Raw genomic sequence first — 15,149 nt, forward strand, 5'->3', positions numbered from 1 at the left:
ATAAAAAGGCTTCTACCACAAGGTGTTGGTAAATTAATTAGTATTGTGTGCTCCATTAAGATCCTCAAGCAATATATAATTTGGAATATATATGGAAGCTTTTTTTTTCAACTTAAGAAATAAATATATCAAATGTTCTTGTATTTCAAGTAGTATGAATACAAGAATGTTTTCCTACCAGGCAGTGGTGACCCAGGCTTCTAATCCCAGCACAGGTAGGCAGAGGAGATTGGCTCTCTGAGTTCCTCTCTGAGTTCCTCTCTGAGTTCAGGGCCAGCCTGATTTACAGAGTGAGTTCCAGGTTTTATACTTAAGAACACCTCAAATTAGTAAACTTAAATAACCTTAATAGTTAAGTTAAACACTATTGATAAAGGAGTATTGCAATTCTGATTATCACTTTAAATGACAATGATATACTTTCTTACGTCTTGTGGCGACTGGTCAGAAAACATAATGACAATTTAAAATTTTTATAATCAGGCATTGTTCTATACTCTACTACCATTTTTTTTCAAGTGTTAGCAATTGAGCCTTAGGCCTTATGCATATACACTTGGCAAGCACCTTTCTAATGTAGCTACATTCCCAAACCATGTTTTTTATTTTTTTTTAATACACAGGAAAGTGAGCCTACAATTACTTATGATGTAGACCTGGACAACCTCCAGCTTGTGGTAAGCCTCCTCTCTCTGCCTCCGGGGGCTGGCATGTACTACCATGCCTAGAAATTATTACTTTTTAATAATGAATCTAATTCACAGTCTAGATGTATAAGATCTGGTTCACACATCTCACCTTTACATAAATTACCTGTTTTAGAAACAGTCTGTCTTTAAAGTACAGAGAGACTCAAGGATTTGAATAGCAAATTCAAACAAACCTAACCCAAGCTGATAGCTCTCTTTGTCCTTAACATCAACTCATGTTCTTCTGCTTACCGTTCACTTACTGCTCAATGGTGGAGACCACGTAGTTAGTTCATAACACTAAGCTATGTTGGTGAATATCAAACCTCCCAACATGCTGTTACAGGATGCTGGTACAGGATGCTGTTAGACTGGAAATACACATTTAATTGAGTTTTGTCTCCCCGAGCACAGGGCTATATTGCACTTGATTATAACGTTTTTCTCCCGATAGTGAATCAGTTCAACCTGTCTTAAACTTGGTAGAAGGGAGTAAGAACACAAAATACCTTGCTTTATGGCAATAACAAAAAGTGAAATGCTGGGTTTTTTTTGTTTTTTGTTTTTTGTTTTTTTTTTTTTTGCATGCCTTGTAAGAGTAACTTGGAATTTAATCCCTGGACTCAGAGTCAATTATGGCATGGCAGGTACAAGCACTGAATAGGCCCCTGGGACTGTGTCCCAGCTGGGAAGCTCACCCCTGCTCCTGAGACTCTACACCATGAGCAGAAAACACCCTGTGAACGTTCCCCGGGGACTGAATTCAGAGCTTTCGTCTGCCTGCTGAAAAACATAATAATTCTCCCACAGTTCCCTTGGGATTACCACCTAGGGAATCACACACAACACAGACCAGCCCAATTGAATAACAGGTTAACCAGATGACAAAGGAAAAGATAGTCCCATGAAGCTGCTGGTTTTTCAACTTCTGTTTGGGTTTAGTTCGGTATCAAGTTAGTTAAGTGCCCCAGGCCTGGCAGATGGACGAAGGAAAGTGGCTATTCCCTGCTGCTTGAGAAGCTGAGGCAGGAAAATTTCAAGCTTATGGTTCTTCAGGTCAACTTAACAAGGTCCTGTCTAAAAATAAGAGGTAAAACACCAAGATAGGATGTGGTCCAATGACAGAATGTTTGCCTTAGCATGCACGAGGCCCTGGGTGGAAACCTGAGTTCAGTAGTCAGTAATCAAATGAAAAAGAGACAAGGGAAGCAAAGAAAGGAAAAGGAAAAAAGAAAAGGATTGGGGCCAATAAGAATGCGTGCCATTATGGCAAGTGTCTTAAGTTTGATCCCTGAGACCTGCTTGGTAGGAGAAAAGAAATGGCTCTTGTCTCTTGGCCTTCATATACATGTGTTGTGATGTGCGACCCACCCCCATTCTCATGTGCTGTGACATGTGTGACATGTGACCCACCCTACCCCCCAGTCACGTGCTGTGACATGTGACCCACCCTACCTGCAATAAGTAATGAAAAAATAGAGAAATGAATTAATTATTATTTCAAACTTTATTACAATTTATATTTCAGGAAAAAGCATTTAGACAGTATTAAATATTAAAAAGTATTTAGACAGTATTAAGTGCAAGTAGTAAAAAAATCAGAAAACATCTGCTAAGTACTTTGCTGAGTATCTATGGAATTTGCTAAATTATGGATCAATATTTTATTTTTCCAGCCTTTTTCCTTTAGAGTAGACATTTACTTTTTAAAAATTATTTTATGAGTATGGTTATTTTGGTTGCATGCATGTCTGTGTACTACATTCGTGCCTGGTGCCCAAAAAGGCCAGAAAAGGATCCCCTAGAACTGGAGTTACAGAAAGGTGTGAGCCACCATGTGAATACTGGGAACTGAGCCCAGGTCCTGCCTAAGAGCAGCCAGTGTTCTTAACCACTGAGCCATCTTTCCAGCCCCTCGGGTGGAAGGTTTTACACTAATTCTATCTAAAAAACATCTATGGGCCAGTGAGACGGCTCAGGAGTGAGATCCCTGTCAACTTTACACAAACCTAGGCACATCTGGGAAGAGGGACACCCAGTTGAGGAAATGCCCCCCATCAGATTGGCCTGTGGGGAAGTCTGTGAGGCAGGGACTTGATTAGTGATGATGCCTGAGGGCCCAGAGCACTGCGGGTGGTGCCACCCCTTGGCAGGCGGTCCTAAGCTGTGTAATAAAGTGGGCTGAGCAAGCAGTAGGGAGCATTCCTCTGGGAACTCTTGCTTCAATTCCTGCCTTGAGCTCCCGCGCTGAATTCCTTCAGTGGTGGACTGTGAGCTGAGATTTGTAACATGAAATAGACCCTTTCCTCCCCAACTTGCTTTCGATAATGGTGTTTTGTCGCAGCCACAGAAACCCTAAGACGGGCGTCTGCTTCCAAGAACAATGACCTGCGTTCCATTCCCAGGACCATTACGGAGAAAACTGACTTCCTCAGGTTGTCCTCTGACCTCCTCACAAGCTCCTTGGCTCACAAGTGCAGGAGCGCATGCGTGCACACACACACACACACACACACACACACACACACTTTCCTGAAATAAAATAATACTTTCAAAATATTCAATTTACATAAAGTACTTTTCATTTTTTTATTTTGTAAACACAATACAGTCCTTGAGCTTAAAATTTTAAGTAAACCAATAAGAGAAGAATTTGCAAGGTAAATGTGGAGGAGACCTAGAACTGACCCATCGGTTACAGTACACCTTCTTTTCCTGCTAAATCAGAGGAATTACAGGGCAGCAGACAAAAGAGGTACCCCATCTAAGTGCATGCTGATGGAATAGCTCCGGTCACAAGAAAGCATCTTAAGCTATCTACTTAGTAATGAAGAATGAGGAAATATTATTTACATGCAAATACTCTTTTTAACTTCTTTAACATTGTGTGGGTGTGCACATGTGGGTGGGTCCACATGCGTGAGGGTCAAAGGACAACGTGTGGGAGCCCGAGTGCCTAGGATATCCTTCAGGTTGTCAGGCCTGGGAGCAAGGGCCATTACCCACTAAGTCTCATCACAGACCCTGAAACACTAGCTTTGACACGCTAAAATAATGGACTGAATTTATAACAACTGGAAATAAACCAAAACTTTATAGAAACCCATTTCAGAGTTGAAGCCTCTTGACTAATTCAAAAGCATAGCTTTCCCACTGTGAATAAAATCACTAGATTTCCTTAGTTTACCCGGTTACATAATTGAATCTGTCACTCATAAACAGACAGGTCTATTGCTTCACAAGTTCTGGGTCTGTAGGTTTGTGCTGCTTTTTCCCTGTGGAGGCTAAAAGCTTTCATGGTGGTTTATTCTTCCCCAACCCTCTGCCCTCTGCCTTCCTTCCTTCCTTCCTTTGTCATCCCTTCCTTTCTTTTCTTCTTTTCTTTATTTATTTATTTACTTTTGGTAAGAGTGGGTTGAAAACAATTAAAGGGAACTAAATGTGAACACCGACGCAGGTTCCAGGACAAATTGTTGGCTGAGCACCCCATAAAGAGAATACAAGCGTGTAATGACTTTTCAGCATCCTCTGTGCTCCAAGCCATATGCTTTCTATGCAAGGGAGCTGATTTCCCACACACAGAACTCGCCCTGGTTTTAAACAGAGCTCAGCATGCACAGGACACACGGGGGTGTAGTTCGGGAGGAGAACGGGGTAGCAGGCAGAAAGAACGTGGGTGAGTTAATAGTCACATCTATGTGTTGATTCCAATGCCACCTTCTGCTGGTGTCCTGCAGTAATTACTTCAGCTGCTGGCGAACTAGAAGGCTTTTTATATTGGTGTTTATGGGAAACATGTGTAAGATGTTCTGTCTTTAAGCTTTCAAAAATGTGCAATAAGGGCTTCAATAGCCAGGCACAGTCTGCCTCTGCCTTCTTTACAGTTTATGAGTTTACAGTGTCTAGCAAGTGACTGTCACCTCAGGGGGCTGTGAACTCTGGACAGGCTCATAAACTAACATGCGTCTAAAATCAAGTATGTGCTCAGTGCTTCATCTTGTGCTCAGAAATGATCCCTTACTTAACAATTGCGCCTCTTGAAAGGATTTAGGTTTGTTTTTGCAGACGACGTGAGAAAGTACGGCTGAGCCCTGAGGACCCAGAACAAGGAACAGAATCCCCTGTGCATTTAGGAATAAACGCCCAGTGGGGCTTCTATGTCTGGCTCTCTCCATAACCAGGCAGAAGGCTCAGCACCCTCCTGCAGAGGAAATTTTGCTTTGAATTGTGTGATCATTTTCCTGAGACCCCCACACTCATTTCTAACAGTGATTAATCAGTTACCCGCAATTAAAACGCATTTAAAGGCAGGAGAGACGGTTCGGCAGTTAGGAGCACTTGTTGCTTTTGCAAAGAACCCGAGGTTTAGTTCCCAGAAACTACATGGTGGCTCAAAATCACCCATAACTGCAGGTCAGACACTTCTTCTGAGCTCCTCTGGCTCCAGGCACCCTCTTAGCACATGGACATAACATTCAGACAAAACTATTATAAATATAAAGATAAAATGAATAATTAAAATTTTAAAAAGTTAAATAAAAAAAATAAAATTACCTAAAAATTTTTAAAAAAACACATTTAATTCTATCACAGAGAGCTTAGTTTCCAGATCGGTTAGTTAGGCCGCATATTTGATTTTTAAATTTATTTTTGACAGTGTCCATTAAGTAAAGAAAGACAACAAAGCCTTTAAATGCCTCCAGTGACTGCATGACATTTTGGCATGTTCTCTATCTCTTTCACGGTTCTGGGGATCAAATTCAAGCACACACCAAATTAATATTTTTGAGCATTTTCACGTTTTCCTACATCCCTATTTCTCTAGTCTGTACCTAGTGCATTATTTCTCTGCCAAAGAATCTCATCAAAAATCAGAATCTAATCTACTAACGGCTTTTATTCTTTTAAAACAAACCGTTCTGGGAAGGGTTCTATTAAGTACATCAGTGGAAATAAGAATCCTTTGAAACCGCAGAGAACTTGCTTGAACGCAGTCTTTGAAGGTTTTATCTTGTGTCCAGGGATATAAGTAACCTGGGATTAAGGGGTATTTGGTACAGGTTTTTAACCTTATAAAATCATCTGTTCTTGCCATGTTTTTAGACAAACTATCTTTTATTATTTTACAATTTGACACATACAAATGATGTATTTTGATCATGCCCACCCCCAAACTCACCCCATTTCACTTCGCTCAGGAACCCCCAAGACATCATCTCTCTTCCTACTTTATATTTTCCTTTTTGAGTTGTTGTTTGAAGTTGTTTTCTTGCCTTTTTCTGGAAACTACAGAGTCTAATTAGCACTGGCTGTTAGAATTCTGACTGATCTCGATGGTTTGACCTTACGCAGCTAACCATAGCTGCAGTGCCTTTGTGGGTTCCATGGTTAGGTCATGCCCAGAGGACAGCATTTCACAGCAGGGCTCCCCAGCCTCCAGCTCTTAACATTGTTTCTACCGCTAATTCCATAAAGTTCCCTGAGCTTTGGGATGGGAGAGGGTGGGTGTAGATGTGATATGTGTCTCAGTTAGGATTAAGTCTTTATTAGCCACTTAATTCTCAGCACTTTGACCAGTTTTGAGTCTCTTCATTCACAATTCTGGCCACTAGGCAGAGACGTTTCTCTGGATAATGCCGACGGCAGTACTAATCTATATATCTAATCATAAATATTTAGAAAGCAATTTGACAACATGTCTATTTAACAAGACAACAGTCATGGATTTCCCTCCCAGGTCCTATGACCTCCCTAGCCATGGACTTTTGATCAGGTTTATAATACTAAGCACAAATTTCCTCCTATGGAGTGGCCCTGCAATCCAACGAGAAAGTTGTTCTTCCACCGATAATTGTCATGTCTCTATTGTACCCCTGTGCCTATCTTGCCTTGAAGGTCAGTAGTATAGCATGAAGGCTTTGTCATGGTGATTTTTCGTTGGTGATCTTTTTCCCCCTCCAGTGGCCTACACAGCACCTTTAAGAACTGTGAAAGCTAGCTAACAGAAGGGAAGTTTTCAGACTAGCTTCAGTTTGGTTGCTCTATGTCCTGTAGCCGATGTGTTGTGCCTACAGCAATAGAATCTTACCGTCTGCTTTTGGCTCACAGGTATAAGCAATAGAATAGGCTATGTTATTGTGTAAGCCTCTGGGGGCCTCCATGAGTAACAAACAGGAGAGAGGTATCACAAGCCTGGCACCGGGGTGTTCGTTTAATGATTCCTACCTTCTTGAGAAAGCACTGTTCACCAATATAGGATTGAACTAATATTGTGTGTGTGTGTGAGAGTGTGTGTGTGTGTGTGTGTGTCTTTTGCTCTGTCTCTACTGAACAGCACAGAGAGCATCACATGGGGAAGGAATGAGATACTGTTTTACAGAAACCTTTAACAGGGTTTTAGAAGGGATTAAGTCGCTGACTCCAACTGATCCCCGCTGACCCAAACATCTTTGCTGAAAACTAATAACCCCTAAATGCTTTCTTCAACCTTTAGATTAGATGTTTAAAAAGTTGCTTCCAACTTCTGTATTTGCTACTTTCAGCAAATGATAGTTGGACTTTATCTGAACAAGGTATGGAAGAGTATAACATAAATTCTAGCTGGTCGTAACAATAAAAACCTCAAGTCAGATATCAGGATAAATGCTGAAAGACCAGAGAGACAGAGGAGCAAGTCACAGCACCTCTTACCTCACCAACCTCTCAGCCGAAAAGGGGGCAAGCTCCCATCTCTGCCCTGCCTTATCACTTCCTCTCTCTCCACCTAGCTGTGTGTTTCCTGTTTCCTCCTCCCGGATGCTGGGATTAAAGGTGTGTGCCACCACTGCCTGGGCTTTGTGGTTAACTATTGGCTAGCTCCACGCTCTGATCGCCAAACAAACAAAGTAATCACCACAGAAGAGTATGTAATTTAAGTCCTCCTCGATGCAAGGGTTGATTACTTGGGAAGTAAGGTTGACTGTTACATTGTTCTCTTAAAGACGGGATAAACAAACAGCCTGAGTCCACAGGAAAGCAGTCTGAAGCCTCAGCCCCTTCAAGATGTATTATTAACTTTGGCTGAGAGGTCCGGCAAAAGTTTCAGTCTCAGAATATAAGAGGTATTTTTAGAATATCGCATCACCACGATGTTGGCTGGATGTTTGCCGTATATAGCATTTACTATGTTGAGACGTATTATTTCTGCTCTGAGTTTCTGCAGAGCTTTTAATGTGAAGATACGTTAGAGTCTGCTTAAATGCCTTTTCGGCCTCTATAGAGAACCCTGTGATTCTGTCCTTGTGTTCATTTAGGTAATTTACAACATTGATTGGTTTGGGTGTCTTCAGTAGTCCCTTCTGCTCCGGAGTAAACTCAACTTGATCATATTTGTGTTCTTGAACTCCCATTGCACACCCTGGGGGTAATTTTATGTCCCCAGATCTCCTAGATTTCTCTCTAACTTTTATTTTCATATAATTATCTTTAAAGTGGAGGTTCAGCCTCTAGGACACTAACCCACGTGATTTAGTTGAGTAAGATAAGAGTCTCCGAAGGAAGCTAGGAGTTTGATAATGAGGGCTCACGTCTGTTCTGCCTGGAGAGTTTCCTGAGCTGAGGAGCACCCCTGAGCTAGAGTGATGAGGCTTAACTTTCACCCATTTAAACTCTGTCATCTTAAAGATGAGGGAAAAAAATGCACCCTACAGGGGGCTGTGATTTTGGTTTTTCTGTTTGTCTTTTGAGACAGGGTCTCATATAGGCCAGGCCTTCTTCAAACTCACTTGTAGCAAGGATGGCCTCGAACTCTTGATCCTCCTGCTTCTACCTCCCAAGTGCTGGGATGCCTACTGCTGACAGTATGCCCAGCTGTGTGCATTATTTTTAAGCCATCTCAAAATTCAAATTCCCACTAACAACGTTTATATCCTATTAACCAGCTAAACTCTGTATTTGCCAGAGGAAAATGGACGGGGCGGGGGATGTTTCTACTTTGTGTTCCTGAACGGACCGAAAATTTTACAGGACAAAACTTGGATCTGATGAATGTGATTCATAGCCCAGTGCAAAACATGTCAACTGCTTTGCCAAGAAGTCACTTTCATTTTTGATGTGGGATTTCCCTCTGTATGCTAGGCCGGGTTGAGAGGGTGGAGGGTATGTTGGGAGAAAGAAGGCAGAGTCAGGAGAAGCCATGTAACCCAGTCAGAGACAGATGGTGGAACTTTACCCAGGAAACCCCAGCCTCGTGGTGATACACAGATTAATGGAGATAGATTAATTTAATAAATGAGTTAACCAGAAATACGTTTAAGCTATTGACCAAACAGTATTGCAAATAATATAGTTTCTGTGTGATTATTTCAGGGCCGAGCAGCCGGGAACAGACAAGAGGCCAACAACACATTTTGACTTTTTATTTTATGAATAATAAAAATGCAGAAATAAATATTGGGGTTCAAGCTGAAGATCAGAAAAGCAAAGCAGTCAACCACTAGAGAGACCTCTATCAAACCTTCAGACCAAAAGGGCAAGACCAGCTCCACGAATCCTCAAAGTCTACACTCCAGCTGTTTCTTGTCTCTTTCCATCTTATATTCCTCTCTCCACCCAGTCGTATCACTCCTGTCTCCACTTCCCTAGTGCTGGGATTAAAGGTGTGTGACTCCCAAACACCAGAATTAAAGGTGTGAGCCACCACTCCCTGGAGTCTAGTGGCTTAGCTTTGCGTTCTGATCCTCGGGCAAGATTTATTTATTAAAATACAAATATCACTATAATATTAATTAAAGCACATTCGGGAAAGCTGAACAAGAAGCTCAAGTTTGAGACTGGCTATTAAAATATCAAGTCCAGATTGAATTAGGAGTGATCTTCACCCACTGTGGTGGTCTGAATGAAAACGCCCTCCATAGACTCATAGGGAGGGGCATTATGGGAGATGTGGCCTTGTCAGAGGAAGTGTGTCTGTCAAAGGAGGCGGGCTTTGAAGCTGTAGACTCTCGAGCTAGGCTCAAAGTCACTCTCTCTTCCTGCTGCCTGCTGATGAAGATGTAGAACTCCCAGCCTCCTCGCCAACACCACATCTGCCTGCATGCTGCCGTGCTGCTCGCCATGATGGCAATGGACTAAACCTCTCAAGTGTAAGCCAGCCCTAATTAAATGGTTTCCTTTGTAAGAGCTGCCACGGTCATGGTGTCTCTTCACAGCAATAAAAAAACCTAACCACGACACCCACTATTTATGAACTTTTTTTTTTTTAATTTTTGAGACAGGATATCTGACCAGATGAGTAGGTTGCTCAGTCCTAAGGTGGAGGATTAAGGATGAGACGACAAAAGAATATAGGAAAGTTGAGGCCAGGGGTCTTGTACAAATGGATGGCTTATGCCAAGAAAGTTTAAGGAATACAGCATCTTATATACCACTTGGGGTGCGGGTTAGGAGACAGCAGAAAGCTATCATATAATGTGATAAACTCATAAGGAAGTTAATCAAGCAATATTAGACAAGGGGAACATAAACTATCTCACGTGTATCATAGGCTTAGCCCATGGCAGCCTTGAGAACGGTAGCTTCAGTCTCTCTGGGTGTGGGGAAGCCCAGTTCCTAGAAACTGAAACCTTAGCTTCTTCATGGTTATGGCACCAGCCCCAGAATGGGCCTTGCCAAGTCTGCCCCTGGGCAAGGACACAGAACTAGGTTACTTTTGTCCTTTCACTGGAGTCTCTGAGAAAATTTTGGATCAACTTGGTTCTAAACAGGCCTCATGCAGCCCAGACTGGCCTCTAGTTAGATCGGAAGCTGCGGATGACTTTAGGGATCAGCCTGCCTCCACCTCCAGGGTCTCAGGATTACAGGTATGCACCTGTCGCTGGGAACGGAACCTAGGACTTCCTTCATACTATCTGTGTTTCACAGACCAGATAATCTTGTCCCAGCTAATTTCCAAGGTTAGACCCATCACACTTTTGTTAAGAGTTGAAATGCTGGAGGTGGACACGCCAAGCCAGAGGTCCCAGGTTGACCAACACGGCTGCCATTCAGGCCCAGCTCCAGTGCTTGGAGTTGGTCCACTCCAACATCTACTCCATATAGGAGCTGCTGGAGCACATGGAGGAGCCAGTCCTGCAGGAGCAGAGGTCATTCCTGAATAGCTCCGGTCCTAGGCCCACCAGTGCTGCTAGCCCTGCTGGGAGACTGGGAGCACAGTGAAGGGGTGCTGCCTGTGGGCTACAGGCACAGAGGTCGAGCCTGGTGAGGATCAACAGAGACTCGGGTCGGCTGACAGAGGACAGGTAGGGGAGGTGTGTGGCAGTTTGAAGCTTGACCAGAACCTGCCCTGACTCTGGGCAACAGCAGAATATTCAGGAGTCTCTACAATGATCCAGTATTTATGGTGCGTTGGAAAGTGGAAACCTTAAACCAGACCAATGACTAATTAAAATGAATGTGTGCAGGTCATGCTGTTTGGGCAATGGCTATACATGCTGTCTGACACGCTGTAGTAGCCAAAGCCACTACAAAGAACACATATTCAATAGAGACGTGGGGCAGATGGAGGAGCAGAAAGAGGTGCATGCAGAGGAGAGGGGGGTGGAGACAAGTGCACGAGAAGGCTAAGGTTGATGGGGGAGCACGCTGGAAATGAAGAACAGTCCATTTTCAGGATTGGCCCTTCTCGAAAGACCTCCCTGGTCTGTGTTTCTCACCTCCAGGCAATGTTAGTATCCATGGCCCCTGGTGTTGCCCCAGGATGTGTTGAAGCCCAAGGTTCATGTGGATATCTGTAGTCCCAGCTGCCAAGGGAGCCTGTGTCCATGTCTGAGGCCCACGCTACCCCTGGAGACAAGGCAGACATCCATAGTCTGTGCTACCGCAGGAGCCCATGATAATTTCCGTGGTCTTGGCTGCAGTCAGAGGCCATGTTGATGTGCATGGCCTGGGCCACTGCCTGAGACCATTTTGGAAACCTACGGTCCTGCTACAGTCAGGGAGCCTGTTGTTGTCCATGGCCATGTTACCACTGAAGGTCAGGCAGATGTCCGTGGTCTGTGCTGCTGTCTGAAGTCATGACAATGTCCGTGGGCCCTGCTGCCAAAGGGGAGGGGCATGTTGGTGCCTGCAGCAAAGGGCCGTGTTGATGTCAGTGATCTGTATCACCACAGAAGACCACACTGAGGTCTCCGGCATGTGCTGATACCGGAAGTCATGTAGATGTCCACGTTCCGTGCTGTCTCCAGAAACCATGTGGAAGTCCTTTTCTTGCCTTCCTCCTCCTATTGTGGGATAATTGTTTTGTATGCTGTAAAGATGTGTCTCTGCCTAAGGTATCCTCTGATTGGTTTAATAGAAAGCTGAATGACCAACAGCTCAGCAGGAAAGAACAGGTGGGACTTCTGGGGAAAGAGAGAACTCTGGGAAGAAGAAAGGCCATAGACACCAGTGAGACACAGAGGGAGTTGGACATACAGAATGAAAGAGGTAAAAAGCCACATGGAAAAATGTAGGTTAATAGAAGCAGGTTAATTAAGTTATAAGAGCTAGTTGGGAACAAGCCTGAGCTATAGGCCAAGCTTCCATAATTAATAATAAGTCTCCATGTCATTAGTTGGGAGCTGGTGGTCCCCAAGAGAAAGTCTGACAAGAATGACCACTCTTCCTTCTCCTCCCCTGCTCCCTCCTACTTCTGGAAGGTGGGGAATGTGGATATGGCCTTATTCTGTTAATGGCAAGAAGGTATCTTAGTAGTACCAAGGAGCTGGAGGGCCCCAGGCTGCCTCCTCAAAGTTCAGTCTGTTGAGGGAGCAAACACAAGAATGCCTAGAAAGAAGCTGGTGGGAAACCCACTCCACCCAAGATTGGGCTAGGAAGCCCAAATCTTGATATCCATAGGCCCAGGCTGTCTCAGGAGGGCTTGGCTGCAGATCTACCGTTCTTTCTCCTGTGCTGGAAGCTGTCCAGTGGGTTCTGGGGTTTTGCCTGCCTGACATTTCTACAGGAGGACAGCGTTCTGTGCTTCCTGTTACGGTGTCACAGGCCACTAATTTCAGCAGGAACCCGGCCAGGGATGTTGTCCAGGTGGAGTGTCACCTTGCAAGGTGAAGGGCAGGTCGTGGCCAAACAGTTGGAGGTTGCTAAGGTTGTCTTCAAAGTATACCTGAGCTTCTCTCAGCCTCTGCCGTTCTTCTTTGATTTCCTTCGGTCTTACTTCCCAAACGGCCTGTTAAGGTCTGCTCAATTGCCTGTTGCCCTTATGTCATAGTGGAAGCCCCCTCTATATCCTCACGGAGATCAGCTAGTTCAGCCTAGTTGGCCAATGAGAGACTCTGTCTCAAAGAATGTAGAAAGTGTTAATAAATGACACTCAAGTTGTTAAATAATGACACACATACACACACACACGTCTCCTTATAATGTGCCCTTTCCCTAATCTCACAACAGCTTTTATAATCTCATGGATAACAGGCCTTTTTCTACACAAAATTTTTCATTAAACCTTTAATATTTATAAATTTAATTGTAACTTAAACTTAACTACAAAAGAGTTTCCTTTTATACGGTCTCTTTTAGGACTATACGACCAGGAATACCTTGAGTTGTCACAGAATTTAGAAGAAGTCAAATTAGGAGATTTACTTGTGTTCAAATAAAAATATCACACAGTTCTAGATTTCTCAGACACAAGAAAGAAAATTCTTCCTTGTCATTTTAATCAGGTTTCGTATCTTCCCCAGACAGCCGGGGACCAAGTGCTTAGATCCGTGAGCTTATGAAGGCAGAGGGCATTTCTCATTCAAACCACCACAACCACATTTAACCCCTCTCCCCATGTGTGTGTAACCAACAACCTAGGATACGCATAGGACAGAAAACATGTAGTTTTTGCCTTCTTGCTTGGGTTCCTTCCAGGTTACTTGGGAACCTGGAAAACCATGGTACCTCATGAATCAGGTATTTGCACTTGGCACTGTATTTTTGGAAGCTTTATTCATTTTGTTTGAGGTACGGAAATCTACTAGCCAAAGTATAAACAGGAGGAAATAAAAATGCCAAGAGGCAAAGGGAAAGCAATTCAGTTCAAAGAGGCTGAGCCCCCTGCAGCTGCCTCTTGGTAGTTTCCCTCTTAACCAAGTTTTACATTGACTTTGTATTCATAGAACTCTCAGACAAGCGTTCACATAGGCAACAAAAGGTATCTGTAACACAAAGGATAGATTAGGGGCTGGGTGCTAACTCCAGAGCTAGGCCAGGTATGCTCCACCAAGAGCTCAGGCTTATTGTTAACTAGCTCTTACACTTTAAATTAATCCATATTTTTTTTTCCACTATGCCACATGGAAGTGCCTTTTCTCAGTATGGTGTGCCCATCTTGCGCTCTCTGCATCTGGCTTGCATCTCTGGACTCTGCCCTTCTCCTTCCCATCATACTTAGTTTGGCCACCATGCACTTACTTCCAGCCTGGCTACTGGCCAATCAGTGCTTCATTAAACCAATTCAAGTGACAAATCTTTACAGGGTACAAGAGGACTATTCCACAGCATTAAACCATCACTTTCTTTTTATTGTTATTATTTTAACTTTTATTATTTGTTGCTTGTTTGTTTATTTTTGAGATGATCTCTCTCTATACAGACATGTCTGTTCTGAAACTCACTATGTAGACTAGGTTGGTCTGAAATTCACAAGAGAAATCCGCTTGCTTCTGCCTCTCTAGTACTGGGATATTTTAACTTTTGAATCTCTCTCTCTCTCTCTCTCTCTCTCTCTCTCTGTGTGTGTGTGTGTGTGTGTGTGTGTGTGTTCTCCTTCTACTATGTGGGTTTCCGGGATTGATCTGAGGGTGTCAATCTCGGCAAGTAAGTACCTTGATCCACTGAGTTGTTTTGCCATCCCAAGTACATCACTTAAAGTCATAACCTTCCAGCCCTTTCTGCCAAAGTTTTATGTTTATCTCATAATGCAAAATATAATACAGCTTCCAAAAATCCATAGTTTTTAACAATTTCAACAGTAGGAAAGTCCAAAAGCCCAATCTTACCTCTTACTCAAATTAATCTTTTTGTGTGCGCCTGTAAAATAAAGAACAAGTTATAGACTACTGAGATAAATGGTATAGAATAGACATTCCCATTCTTAAATGCAAGAATTAAGGCATAACAAGGAAGAATTGAAATAAAGAAAGACAAAAATCTGTCAGGAGAAACACTAATTCTGCAGCATTATGTCTTGCATCTGGAACTCATGATACAACTGGCTTCGCTCCAAATGGTTTAGGTAGCCTCAACCCACTAGCTCTGCAGAGTACACCATATGAAGTTACTCTCTTAGGCCAGCTCCACTTCACGCCTGCTGCTCCCATCAGTGGCTGTTCCCTGGTTCTGGCATCTCTCATATCTTCAGATATACATCACCATGTAGGCCTCCCCTTCGCAGCTTCACACAATGCCTCTGTCCCTGCCACACATTGCCTGGCTCAG

General features: G+C 43.3%; 1 long non-coding RNA gene across 1 annotated transcript; it reads right to left on the minus strand.

Moving 5' to 3' along the window:
• Positions 1-9,069: 9,069 nt before the first annotated feature.
• On the minus strand, positions 9,070-14,743 carry LOC146893928 (uncharacterized). Its single transcript, XR_015002805.2, has 2 exons — positions 14,711-14,743; positions 9,070-12,997 (listed from the first exon to the last, which is right to left on the minus strand). It is a non-coding gene; the product is annotated as an uncharacterized LOC146893928 (long non-coding RNA).
• Positions 14,744-15,149: the final 406 nt, after the last annotated feature.

This window comes from Myodes glareolus, chromosome 8 (genome assembly GCF_982192425.1).
Source record: "Myodes glareolus chromosome 8, mMyoGla1.1, whole genome shotgun sequence".
Lineage (NCBI taxonomy): Eukaryota > Metazoa > Chordata > Mammalia > Rodentia > Cricetidae > Myodes > Myodes glareolus.